Here is a 14,404-nt window from a genome sequence, read left to right on the forward strand (position 1 = left end):
TGCCCTTACACGTTCATTAAAAATGGCATTACTTTTTAGTAATGATACTTTTAATGATCGTGTAACGGCAGCTTTTGAATGTTCGAGTTTGTTTGTAATGTGTCACAAAAAATTAACTGTATCCATCCAGGGATGCCAGGTTCACAGATTTGCAACAACTTTCGGCACAGATTTTAAAAATGGCACAGATTTTCACAGATTTTGAAATTAATCACAGATTTTTTAAGTTTATCATCAAAAAGTACAGAGCGGTGTTGGTAGTGAGATTTTTTTTGTCATCAAATTGATTTTGAACTGCTGTTATGGTACTGGAAACGTGCACAGATTTTCATAGACTGGTTTTTAGATTGATTACAGATTTTTGAAAAAGTGACCTGGCATCCCTGTATCTATCAGTTTTACTCAAATTGTAAGTGAGAAAACAGCATAAATAATTTGTAAATTATTTTACGTTTCTTTCAAATATCATATAAGGTAACGGCTCCAATAATCATATAAAATACGAAAACCAATAGTTAGAGTGAGATTCAGCGTAAGATGAAAATAAATGCATTCGCTTCGAGTTTTCGTGTCGCTATAACAACAGTATAGAACTAATTTAGAACTATTTTTTCTTCGGTACTGCTTCTCAGAGCCGACACAAAGATATTGTATCCAATTTTATCACAATTCATTGATTAACGCCCTTATTCTGAATAACGTCGTATCGTTTTTTTCGCTCGTATTTCATTTGTATTCCCCATAACGCTAGCAAAATCGAAGGTAGCTATGATTCGATCGAACCACATTCGATCGAAAAGTCAATACGTCGTTATTCAGAATAAGGGCGTAAATGTCGAGTAATCGGTAAAATAATATAGCAACTCTTACTAATGAGATGACAACAGTCATGGTATCAATACTCCCCACTGGTGGCGAACAACGAGCAACAAGGCAATTGAAAACAATCAAACTGGATCCGATTTTGACAGTTCAATTGGAATCATAACAGCATCTCTGCAGCAGAGATGCTAGGTCTGCAGATTTGTCAGCAAAGCTGCAGATTTTTCAAAAAAACAGCAGTCCTGTTTTTGTTGCATACGTTTGCATTGATTTAATGATTTTCGCCGACATTCGTCAAAGCTTAAAGACTTTAAACATCGCCGCGAGTTTTATTTGTTGCGCGCTAAACAAATTTCATGTTCCATTTTTTATAAAGAGCTTGAGTCCGCAGCGTTTTTTTTTCTTCTTGAGTTTACAGACTGTTTCCATTCTGCTTGAAGAGTTTTGAAATGTTTACCTTACATGTGATTAATGAAATCATCTCCAGATTTGATCGTCTTGACAAAACGGTCACAAGCATAATTGCCCTTATTCTGAATAACGTCGTATCGTTTTTTCCCTCGTATTTCATTTGTATTCCCAATAACGCTAGCAAAATCAAAGGTAGCTATGATTCGATCGAACCACATTCTATCGAAAAATCAATACGTCGTTATTCCGAATAAGGGCGAATGATTGATCCTGAGAACGCCGACAATGATCTGCGGGTGGCACCTTGATAAGTGAAATTTATTTACTTTTGGGTGTGGAATTATCAGGAACAGAACACTTGAACATTTTTAAATTTCACAATACAGACAAATTCAGCACTTTTCACTTATTTCGTTACTTTAACGATTAAAAGAAGCAATTTTTAAAACAGCCTGGCAACAACAATTCAATTCAAGAGAAATAATCAATGCACAAACACGAAACGCAGCTGAACAGAATGTTAGAGTGACACTTCTGATAGATCGTAGACGAAACGTCAAAAAAACGTCATTACGATAATCCATATAGCAATGCCTTAAAAATGCTGTTTTAACGATTATGAATCGGAACCAAAAGATACTAAAAACCTGGAGGGCAGATTTCTATCTCATTGATTAATGTCAACAAATCCGACATGAAGGGCTCTCTCGTATTATGCTTATGCTAATTTTGATGTATTTACTGGCCCTTATTACGGGTGTTGGTTTTATTTTGCCCGGCAAAATCCTTTACCAAGTTGATAACCTTCCTGAATCCGACAAGCATCTAGCATTAATCACCCTTATTCTGAATAACAACGTATTGATATTGATATATAATATGTTGAACGAGATCGCCTTGTTCTGCAATTTCTATCACCAACATGAACGAAACTAGTAGCCATTGAAAAACATCAATCAAAGTAAAAAACAATGCCTCCTTCGATTGCCGTTATAAACGTCGGCGAATGTCAGTCCTCAGCAGCGTGATGTGTGAGATTCAGGCTTCGCACAGTCTCCGGCAACCGATCGCGGCCGCATTGAAAATATGATGGATCATTGAACGCGGAAGCCGAAACGGGAATTCTCCACGCAGCATTCGTGACCTTGCGCAGCTTGTATGTTCGGATGTTTCGAGACTACCCAAACAGAAACGAGTATACTGCGATACTGGTTTGTCAAGATGACCGGTATTTCGTATGATGTCGTTAAAGCGGTTCTAGGTAGGTTTGCTGTGTCATTGGCAGTATTGGCGGAAGAAGGGGGTGTTGTTCCGATTCCGGATCGTACTCGATCCGGTTGATTATGTAAGGTCATCTACCTTCCAACGAGCGCTTTATCATTGAAGCTTACTTAATATGGGCGCTCTTGTCACAGTGCAGTGATTAATTGTGAAGTGAGCAACAACAGAAAAAATCAACAAACAAACATGCAGTTGCGATTGCAACACTGCAAACTCCATTGCTGCACATTCAGCACTTCAACGGAAAGCACCCGACAACCGTCGTCGATCAACAGACGGACGATCTGCAAGTAAATACGAGTACCCAGTTTCACTGCACCGACTGACACGGTGCATGCTGATTCCGTCCGTCCGTCCGTGGTCCTCCGCGGCCAGTTGCGAGAAGAAGGCGACTTTGGAGATAATAACGCCAGCCGGTATTGATCTTGATGATGAAATCCTCGCACGCTCACGAACGCCGCCGTTGTGCGCGGCAGGGGCACTTGTATAATTGCGATAACTCAATTCGGTTGCCTTCAAGGAGATTTTTGCTCCTTTTTCATGAGCGACGTTGGCGCATGTGGCCTTCGAGTTATGATCGTTAAGGTAACTGGAGAGTGTAGTTGCGATGCAACTACTCAAGTTGCGTTTGGTTTATTCGGAGCACAAAGGGTCAAGCCCGAGAAAGGAATTGTTCTTCACAATCATCGAAAAAAAAAACGCCAAAATACTTACCTTCACAACCAAAGGTAACTAGACGATGTTGACAGCGTCAATGACAGCTACTCGAAACTTTTTTTTGCATTGGTTCGACACCCTAACAACACGTCAAACTACTGTCAAGTGTTCTCTAGTCGAGCGGGTTGAGAATTTACGCACGATCCGGTTTGGAGTTACGAGTTCTTGTTGGCAGTCGAGACGATTTGGCACTGAGCCGGTACGGTAATTGGTTAGTTGTTTTATATGAAACGTTCTTGTTGGACACCTGTGCTTGAGTCTTGTTGAGTCGTATCAATTGACCTGCGATTTGTTTAGCAAATCACTGCTGACCGATAAGTGATGGCAGGTGCTCAGACGATTTGTTCTGTTTGTTGAGCTTGATCACAGATATGGTAAATAATAAAACTACTTTGTTTTGGTAAGAGTTCTCAGCTATTAACCCAATCAGAAGTTGTACAATGAATTTCTTAAGAAGTACGAAACGTACGTGAAGTTGGACTATGGGTAACTTCCCGGCAAAGTTAGGAAAAGTCTTTGGTCTTTCGATTTTGCATATAAACTCCCAAGAAAGCTCATAATCTGGCAAAGTATTTGCAGCTGCAAATAAAACCGGGACAGGTTTCCGTAACAAACAAGACTAGGGATTCCCACATGTACAAGCAGCAGTGCCCAGAAAAGCGTATTCTTCTGTACATTAAAACTCAAAATCAACCAGTAAAGTTTTAGCCCGATTTGGCTAGCTGCCACTACAGCGTCAAAATGCTGCAGTGCTTAGTGCAGAATTTAGGCAATTTGATTTTGTACTATCCTACGACTTTGTACTATCCTACTACTACGCAAGTATTTATTTATTGGTGCATTCAGTATGTAACATTGGTAGCTTGTAATTTCATTTTTTATCATCACCACTAACGAAAAAAAACGTGCTTAATCCACCTAGCGGAGAGATGATACCTTTTTTATCAATTAGCTTGTTTTTTGCGCGTGAATATTCTTCGTTGTGTTTAGTTTTCATGAAATTTTTTTAATGGCCGTCGTTTTAAATGAATTGTAATGAAAATTTTGGATCTGCCAGACGAATCGAAGATATAAATTTACTCCTTTCAGTCCAAATGAGTGAAAATTGATTAAGAATTTCATGAGATGAAGAACTATTTAAAGTTTATGGTACTTCCTGAAACGGAATTCAGAGACCAGCATAAGCAAAAATAGGTCGTATGTCCATGAATTAGTATGACGAATAAATTGAGATAGTTTCGAGCCAAACTTTGAATATTTTTCGGTATCGTTAATTTCAAAATTGGAAGTCGGAATCGGACAAAATTCACTAATTTTGTATAAGACGTTTATTTAAGTTCATTAAGTTCGATACTTTCGAAAATGGTTCGAGATTTTTGAAAATCAGTGTAGCCATCTCAGAAAAATCGTTGTGCGTTCCATATAAAATGTTTGGATACCTTCCGGGATCGAAAACCGAATGCCGGTAAAACTGAAGTAAGTTTATTTAGTCGTCGACTCTCAAAATCTGTGAACCCGATATACCCGACAAATTAATGTGAATTTTTTTCACTAATCATCGTCGGATAAATAAATAATAAAAATTAAATAAGGATAAAAACTAATAAAGTCGGATTTTACTGAAAAAACAAGCAGTTTTTATGGGACCTTAAGACTTTCTATTTGATTGTTAGATGGACGAAATGGATTCAGCCATCTAATAGCAAAATGAGTGACATTTTGTTACTTTCATTACATATATCATCCTGTAGTTCCGGAACCAGAAGTCGGATCCAAATGAAATTCAGAAACCTTATATGGGAGCAGAGCATAGGACTCTTCATATGAGTCTAAGTTTGTAGAAATCAGTTAAGCCATATCCGAGAAAATTTAATGAAATTATTTTTCACACACAAATTTGCAGTATCTTGACGAGCTTCTTCGAATGGTATAAGGGTGCAAAAAGTCGTGTTCTTCCAGCAAATATTGTTGCAAGCAGTGTAAATCAATATAAATATGAAATTGTTTTGAATTTGAAAATACTGCCATCTTTCTAATACATATTCGACGATTATGTTGCCAAAAACAAACCGTGCTAAAATCGAAACGTCATAAAAAATGATGCTGTTTATAGTCTTCTGGGTGCTAAGAAACAATTGCATAAAGCAGTATTGAAAATTGTGTTTTACTTTGCTCCGAAACATCGCTTTATCATCAAGTACGTAAAACTTCTACTACTGAAAAAAGGCAGCAAGTCGCTTACACAAACATAATCGGTCCAGTCATCTCTGAGATCTCGACCTCTTTGTGGACAACACGCACAATTGAATCGATTGGTGTATGAGACTCGGACCTCCGGGTTCTAAAGTTTGAGCGAATTCTATACCTCTTTTTATACTTATAAAAAAAGGTAAGAACAAGCTGATGCAAAAAAAAACTTAGATAATATGGCCGAATTGACTCCGGTGACACTGGAACCAAACAGGGGAGGCAAACATCGAATATGGTATCGGAAAGTAGAAGAATGAGTGTTTATTTTCATCCTAACTACTAGCTGAAATTAAACCTTCATTTCTAGGCAACAAATAATCGCATAATATAGTCGAATCAAAAAACCGAACCAAACTAAGTGCGTAAAAACAATAACACTTTGATCATTACAGACGGCGTGAAATTAGCCAGACAATCAGTTTCGCCATATGTCACAACGATTCATGATAACGCCGTTCCAGATTATTGGTACAACTTTCGATTTTTAGATTTGATTGATGTCAGATTTGTGTCAATTTACGACAGCTTAAAACAAACCCTATTGTGGTCTAGGTTTGATGAATTTTAGGCCTTATCTCGTTCGATGTATTACGTACTGGGAAATGTTTGCGGGATCGCTCCGTTCACAGAACTCGACCTACTCCGCCCAATTTTCGCAAATGTTCAGTCTGTGATTGATTGAGGAAATGACTTTCAATATTAGGTTTTTAAAGTCAAAGTTTGTTTTTTCAGCACAGTGTTATTGCCGTAAAAAACCAAAAAAAAAAAAAATTTTTGCTATGAACCCCTACTTTGCGATGGCTATTAAAGCCGTCAAAACTTTTACGAATCGATATGACGTCTATCGAAAGCCAAAGGTCATTTACCTTCAGCTAACCGGTATAATTATCATGATGCTAATTGTTTTAGAATCTGAGCTCGCATCGAGAACAGTATGAATCAACAGCTTGGTTTTGTAAATCTCTATTGATATCCAATAAAAATCTCGTAGCGTCAGGATTGAGGATTAGGATTGGGAATTATAAAGTTCGAAAAACAAATGTAAACTACTTTAAATGATAATATATCCAGCATTATTCAGATAGTCTTTATCATCACAGGAAAACTCGCTCAAATCTGATCGGAAGTGATTGATTTTGCTAACCGAGACGCTTTTTGTCTTCAACGCGTCGTCTGTCCTCTTTGAACATTTTGTACCAAGCAAATGTTGTTTTTGATACGACTTGGTCCTCGTAAGCCATCTACAGCATTCGCAACGCATCCCAAATAATCCACTGTCAAAACTGTGGAAATCTATCTTTTGTGACTCACATTAAATGTGCTGATTGTCCTTTGGTTATCAGAGCCGGGTATTTATATTTCCGTCGTATTCAAAGGTCTAACTTAAAAGAAGGACGAAGACCTGAGGTTATATTTCCATGGATACAAACAACATGTAGCCATGGATGCAACTTTATGTTATTCCCAGTGCTATATCGTTCCTATCATTGCCTAGATAAGTTAGAGAATGTATTCATATACAGACGATGACAACAAACTATTAAAGAATAAGGTAATAATTAAGCATATGTCCCACAAAAACTAGAAGCACCGTAAAAATACATCGTTTGGGCTTGGTTAGCACCAGTATTAATCAATGATTTCTGAGACTACCCGGAAGTTGTGCGCTGAAGAATGATTTGGCAATCCCAGGTCAAATTTCAGTTGTTCAAGCTGATCTCGATCTGTAGCGCAAAAGGAATTCATAGGTGATCGAAAAATGCTAGCTTATTTAAATTTTAAGATTGGAAATTCAATTCAATGATCAATCGAGACTGATTAGTATCCGGTCACACTGATTCACGGTTCCGTTGTAATGATGAATCGAAACCAATGAGCCATGCAGATTTGAAAACGTATTGGAAATAATTGCTAGTTTGGTTCTTATACGAAGTATACCCAAAGGAGAGGACTGATTTTTGTCATTTATTATATTGGAAATTGTTTAAGGTAATTGAGAGGAAACTGATTTCGAGTTTGACCCTTATTGAGCTATGCGTAGTTCTGACACAGTTAACGTTTGGACTCTTCGCAACTCGTGGGACCTAAATTTTTCAAATATATCATGCAAGTTTTCCAAGTTTCGCCAGAGCGTATATAATACGTCAAAAAGTTATTAAATCCTTCTATCTAGGATGGTATGACTAAACACGTGAAATGTCCCGAGCATGCTAATTTGCATATATGTATTTTTCGATCATTCCAACATTTCGTTTGATATTATTACATATCGTAATGCCAATCCTACAAACTATGAAGAGGACTCGACGACTAGATTTTCCAGATACCATCCAATATTCGAATCCCCAATCGAATTGGACAATATTGTCGATGAAACAAACTCACTCACAGTTGCAGCATATGAAGAGGCTTGTCCACTTCGAATTGTGCGAGCTACCAGAGACTGAGCTTTGCTAGACTAACGAGACTATGCAGAAGAGCTTGGAATCACCAACGTAGAAATGGATCGGAGGCGTTCGTCTCAGTTCGAAGCGCTTAAAAGAAGGTCCTTCGATCACCTTAGCGATACGGTTGGAGAAGTTTTTGCACAAATGTCTCTAGTCTCAACGAGGCTAGCAGATTAAACAAGTTGCTTTCGAAATCGAAGTACTTTCATGTCGGTTTCATAAGAACTTCAGATGGTGAATCAGGTGAAGGGTGTTTTTATTCCGTATGACATTTAATTTAATCGAGATTCAATTTCCGAAAATACAGGGTGATGAGTGTTGATTTAGATCGTCATTAAACTTCTCCACTTGGTTCAAACATGTTTCAGTTACAAGGTATTATTAGTTGTTTTTTCAACAAACTTTGCTTTATCGCAGCAGCCAAAAATTCACAAACGTCATCAAACTTGTTCCGCTTCCTCTAGGTACGTGCCTGTGGTGAGTACTTGTCTGATGAAGGTGATTGAACTGTCTTTTTAATACTCACTTTCCAGCTCTTCCAGAGATTTTTCCAGAAAGTTACGTTTCCTGGGCACTTACTCGAAGTATAGCGATGGTTGAATCGTTTAAGAAATCACACTTAAAACATAATTTTGGTCTCGTCGGAAAACGATACCGAAAACGAACGGCGAAGCGATAGTTTACTGAAATTTTGTGCAAAAGTACCTTTTTCCAAAATACTAATATTTTATTATTTCCAATTTTTCAGCAATCCATAATGTTATACTGATATTCGGTGTAATAAATTACCGCGTTATACCAAAATCAATAAATTAATGACATCAACAACTACACTGGGGTCTCTTTTTACGCGTTTTTTTTAAATACGGATTCTTTTTATGCCGATTTTTACGCGGATTTCCGAAGTTACGCGGTTTTTTTGCGCGGATTTCCGAAGTTACGCGTTTTTTTTTATGCGGATTTCCGAAGTTACGCTTTCTTTCACGCGGATTTTCAAAATTAAGCGGTTTTTTTCGGCATCAAAAAAAAATTTCGATTTTGGAAGTCTCAGAATTTTTCTGTCCCAGTCAATTTTCACAAAAATTTTTTTTTCAGATTGCACCAGGTCTGGAAGTCTCATGCATTTCTAAGATATTTGGCATCAACAATTTTTTATTCTTTAGTGGAGGTTTTTTTTACGCGGATTTCCGAAGTTGCGCGTTTTTTTTTTGCGCGGTGTAATCGGTAAACAGCTTTCTGAGAACCGAAATTCAATGATTCATCAAAGTAGTCATTTTTCTTCAGTACTACGAATGTAATGATTGGTTAGAGCAAATTCAGCAGCTAGAAGTTATATATGGAAGATCTATAATAGAGCAGAAACTGGAACAAACGTATATCCAGCAAGCCGTCCTAGTATTATTTATTCAACCAGTTCTTCTGTCAAATTTAAAACTGGTCTACGATGCCGTTCTATTTTTTTTTAAACACGAATAAAACACTGCTGGGGCTGCCCGTTTTTCTTGTTATCAAATTCAGATTTAAATTTTGTGACTGACATAAATTATGCATCTAGAACTAGAACACTACTGAATATGCCCTTAATAGTTTTTTTTTCACCCAATAAAGAATTGACAGAAATTTAGGCCAGTACTGAAGCCGCGGTGGTTTTTTAAATGAGTTGTAAAAATCATATTTGAAGACTGTAAAACAACTTATTCTGAAATAAATATTGCTTTCCAAATTAAAATATAGGACTGTTTTCGAAATACTCTTCGTTGAAACTTGATCTAGAACGGAATATTTATTTTGGTTTACCATTCTACGTTCTGTATTAACAAAGAGTAATTTTATAATACCAATCCATCGTCATTCTACATTGGGACATTATATCATTGAAAAAGTGGACTGCTTCAAATATTTTATTATATATTATGACCCCACAATAACCTGGATTCACCATATTAAATCTATTGAAAAACATGTGGCATCCTACTGCGGTATTTTGTGGAGGGTCAAGTCATATGCTCCTAAGCGGGGAAAACCCGTTACCAGGGTGGCAAGTGAATTAGCGATTTCAATTTCCCGGTTTTTTCCCGTTTTTCCCGGTGCGCGAGACTAAAAATTCCCGTTTTTTTTTACATGTCCAAAAAAACATCGAGAGTTGAGAAATAAGTATTTTTCGGGTATCTCCTTGGAACTACGAATAAAACTTTCATCCACACTTTGTCCAAACGTTTATCTTCTGAACTAACAGTATCATCCAGCCCAATGTATTCCATCTTTATTTTGTATTTTACTTAGTGAGTAACTTCGATGTAACAATAGGATTAAAACAAGAAACATATCTGGCCAACGGTGATGAAAGTGATCAGTCTTGCATTTCACGAAGGAATGAAGCATCAAAATTATTGCAATTTTCTGGAAAAATCAACACAATTTATTTAAACTTCTTGCTTTTTCCAATAATGCTCTTGAGCGCAGCTTTCACATCATATTCGACGATTATTGGTGGTGTTTTGTAGTTTTCCAGAAATATCATCAGTTATTTGAAAGTCTAATGATGAATAATTAAATTTAAAGTCTTACAATTAAAATAAAATTATTATTTTTCGAGCTATTCAATCTTTTTCAAGACTACCACTGAATCAGTCCTTCTTAAAACTTATGCAAGTTAGGAGTTAGTATTCTAGAAATGGGCAAAACCGTTGATTTCAAAAACTTTTGAAAATTTGATAGTTGTACCGAAAGAATTAGTTTTTACCATTATGCATACTTATTCTGAAATTTGAAGAAAAACACTAGAAAAGGTCCTAAGTGCAAATGACAGTTCCTCTTTCTTTACTCTTTATTTCGATTATTACGGTCCTATAGGCATTCCTTCTATCTTAAACCTTGTATAGAATAACGACTGAAACTATCAACTTTCGATCTGCTGTTAAACATTATAATTTAAAGAGAAAATAAACAAAGATAAACTATCATTTGCACTTGGAATCTTTTCAAATATTTGTCGAGATTTAATAGAAATCCAGCAGAAGCATCCAAATTATCCTTATTTTTCATTATGAGCATTGATTATGCTGTTATTGATGACAACTAAGAAAGCTCATATTGAATTAAAATTGCTGAGGTGTTGGTTCCATTTTCAATGGATTGTGCACCATTGAACCTGTGAAGGACAATAAGAAGTTTCAAAACTTGTACTGAAATTCTAGTTCAAATACAAAATGGCCTTCATCTTTTTATTTGTTGTATCAGGAAAATCATGACGCTGAAAATCGTTACTAAGATTAGGACTAGGAAATTTTTTCCTGGATTTGCACTAAAATTCCCGATTTTTTTCCGGTTTTTCCCGGTAAAATCAGATTCCCGACTTTTTCCCGGCTTTCCCGATTTTCCCGGTCACTTGCCACCCTGCATTACTGCCATTTCTCGAAAAAAACGTGTTTAATCCACCTAGCAGTGAGATGATACCTATTTTTATCAATCCACATGTGTTTTTTTGCATGAATATTCTTCGGTGTTTAAGTTTTCATGACATTATTTTAATGACCGTTGTTTTAAGCGACAATTTGAGATTTTAATCACTCATTACTCTGTAATGTCGAAACTGCAAATCGGATCGAATTTGAATCTAGAAGTGTGATAATCGATTAAACATGCCATGATATGTAAGTTCCACTCTAGAGTTTACGGTAATTTAAGGTACTTCCAGAGCCGGTATTCAGGAATCAGCATAACCCAAACCGATTCGTATGGCCATATGACGAATAAATTACAACAGTTTTGAGTCCAACTTTGAAGCTTTTCGGGATTGTCATCTTCTATATCGGTTTGAATTTTAAAAATTCATCATCATGTAATTCGAGAACCGGAAGTCATAATTGGATAAAATTAATTAATTTTTGTATATAAGTTTGTTTTAATTTGAATTTTTGTTTCTGAAATTTGATTAGGCTTTTTTTGAGAAAACGATTGAACTTTGAGAAACAATTTTATACTGGAACCGGAATTCTAAAAGCGGTATGGCCGAAGTCAGATAAATTCACCTGAGTAGCTGTACAGTTTACATTTGTTTCAAAATATTTGAAAGTCAGTTAAGATATCTTTGAGAGATCATAGCACGAATTAAATTTTTAGGTGCCTTCTGATCGAAAACTGAATACCATTAAAACTGAAATAAATTTATTTGGATATCGAATATCCAAATCTGCAAACCCGATAAACCGGATTAATTTATATAAAATAGACATTTTTATACTAATCACCCTGTATTTCCGAAACCGGAAGTTGGATCTGACTGAAAAGCAAGATGTTATTCCAGCATTTATTGCTGTAAGTGCATTTATTGCAAGATGTTGTCCCAGCATTTATTGCTGTAAGTAGTTTAAAACAAAATAATTTAAAAAAATTCTGCCATCATCTGGTTTATATATGTCATATTCGAACGATTATGTTGCCAAAAACGAGCCGTGCTAAAATCGGTCCGAGGCAAATTGTCATGAAAAAGGATGCTGTACACGGTCTTTTTGGTACTTAGAAACAATTGTATGTAACAGTATAAAAAATCGTGTTTTCCGTTGCTCCCAAGCATTTCTTTGCCAGACAGCGCTCAAAACTCCTACTGCTGGAATAGGGGGAAAAGTCGTTTACACAAAAATTTCGATATCTCCGTTAAAAATGGACGAATTTTAACAATATATGGCTTGTTGAATAGGTATTATCGTGCGGAATCTAAGTCTAAAAACATATTCTGTTTTCAAGGTCAATTGTGACAGATACTGTCAAAAAACTGAAAATTTTGACATAAAACTTCGAATAACTCAAAAAGTAAACATTCGATCTCAAAACCATTCAATAGCGTTTTGGGTGACGGGGAGACCTTTCATTTGCGACTAGTTTGATCAAAATCGGTCGAGCCATCTCTGAGATCTCGACCTCTTAGTTGACAACACACATACAGACACACACACACATACACACACACACACACACACACACACACACACACACACACACACACACACAAACACACACACACACACACACACACACACACACATACACACACACACACACACACACACACACACACACACACACACACACACACACACACACACACACACACACACACACACACACACACACACACACACACACACACACACACACACACACACACAGACATTTGCTCAGTTCGTCGAGCTGAATCGATTGGTATGTCATGGAAAATTTTTCGAAAGTTTGAGCGAATTCTATACCTATTTTTTATATATATAAAAAAAGGTAAAAAGGTGTGAAAGAAAAACTTAACAAAGAGAAACTGTCATTTGCAGTTAGGCCTTTTGTCGTGGGACTGTCGAAATATTGGTTGTTTAAAAAGAACATTGATTGAATCAAACCAGACTTGTTATTATCACTATATCAACAAAATAATTCGTGAGAATTGCCTGGAATTTATTTAAATTTACACTATTTTTTACTGTGTGTAAAAATTTAATTTTTAAGTAAAGGAATGATATTGCGAAAATCGTGAACCTGAATTTATCATATTCAAGAAAACAGAAAAAATATGTTTTAGATAGATTTCTGTATAGACGACCATTGAGACCTTCACCCATTTTTCCAAACGAGAACTCATTGTTGCATTGCGCATTGCAGCAGGAAAAATTGACACCCCGCCAAGTTTTTTTTTCTTCTAACACATGCCAAACAAAGAGAAATGCGTTTGCTCCATAAAACAGCACAACAGAGAGAAAGAACGAAAAAAAAACTGAAAGGTAACTCACACAGCTAGTTTCGGCAACTGACAGCACTGTTTAGATTTTACTCCGAATCCGCCTCGAAATTATTATTTCCGGGACTGTTTTTTTCTGTCGAAACACACTCACTTCAATCACTTTTTTATTCTTCGGACACAGAAATGGTGAAATATTACTCGAACCACACCGTAAACAAACAAAAAACAACGTTCACTTTCCTAGCACGCGATCACTCTGCGCGAACCGTCAAACACGACTGAATGAGAAAAACCATCACCCGCTTTTGGCCAACAAGCAGAGCAGCAAGCCTGGCGGTCGTCAATGGTGCAGTGGCAGTCATGCAGCAGGAAAAAAAGCGGACAATCGAAGCAGCAGAGTAGAATAATTCTTTCTTGGCGAGATGGACCGCAATCGGTCTCAGCCGTCGATAAGACATAGCAAAGAAAAAAAAAAATAATTCTTTCTTGCGAGCACAGCATGAATGCATCTTTCTGGGCAAACAACTGCAGCAAAAGCAAGACCCTGTTCGGTGGTGTGCGTCAGCATTTCGTTTGTAAACTTTGTAAATAACAAAACCATCTGTTCGCGACTCGACTGCAGGAACCGGCTTCCCCGCAGTGATGACCAAGCCGTCGGAAGGAAGACGACAACGAAAAGAAACAGTGGAAAAACAAAAACGCAACAAACACCCGTGTTTACTCGTTATACTGAGAAAGAGAGAGAGAGGAT

At 36.8% G+C, this 14,404-nt stretch overlaps 1 protein-coding gene across 3 annotated transcripts in view; it reads right to left on the reverse strand.

The window, feature by feature from the left end:
- LOC131426195 (neutral ceramidase) overlaps nucleotides 1-13,959 on the reverse strand; it is a 29,459-nt gene extending 15,500 nt beyond the window's left edge. For 2 of the 3 annotated variants that reach the window (XM_058588741.1, XM_058588742.1), the window contains exon 1: nucleotides 13,703-13,959. The gene's annotated coding sequence lies outside the window, so the exon portion shown is untranslated. Of the gene's footprint in view, nucleotides 1-3,228; nucleotides 3,581-13,702 lie in introns of those variants that run through there. The other variant, XM_058588743.1, reaches the window with a different exon arrangement.
- Between the last annotated feature and the right edge of the window lie 445 nt (nucleotides 13,960-14,404).

The sequence above is a fragment of the Malaya genurostris genome, chromosome 1, assembly GCF_030247185.1.
Source record: "Malaya genurostris strain Urasoe2022 chromosome 1, Malgen_1.1, whole genome shotgun sequence".
NCBI classification, from domain to species: Eukaryota; Metazoa; Arthropoda; class Insecta; order Diptera; family Culicidae; genus Malaya; species Malaya genurostris.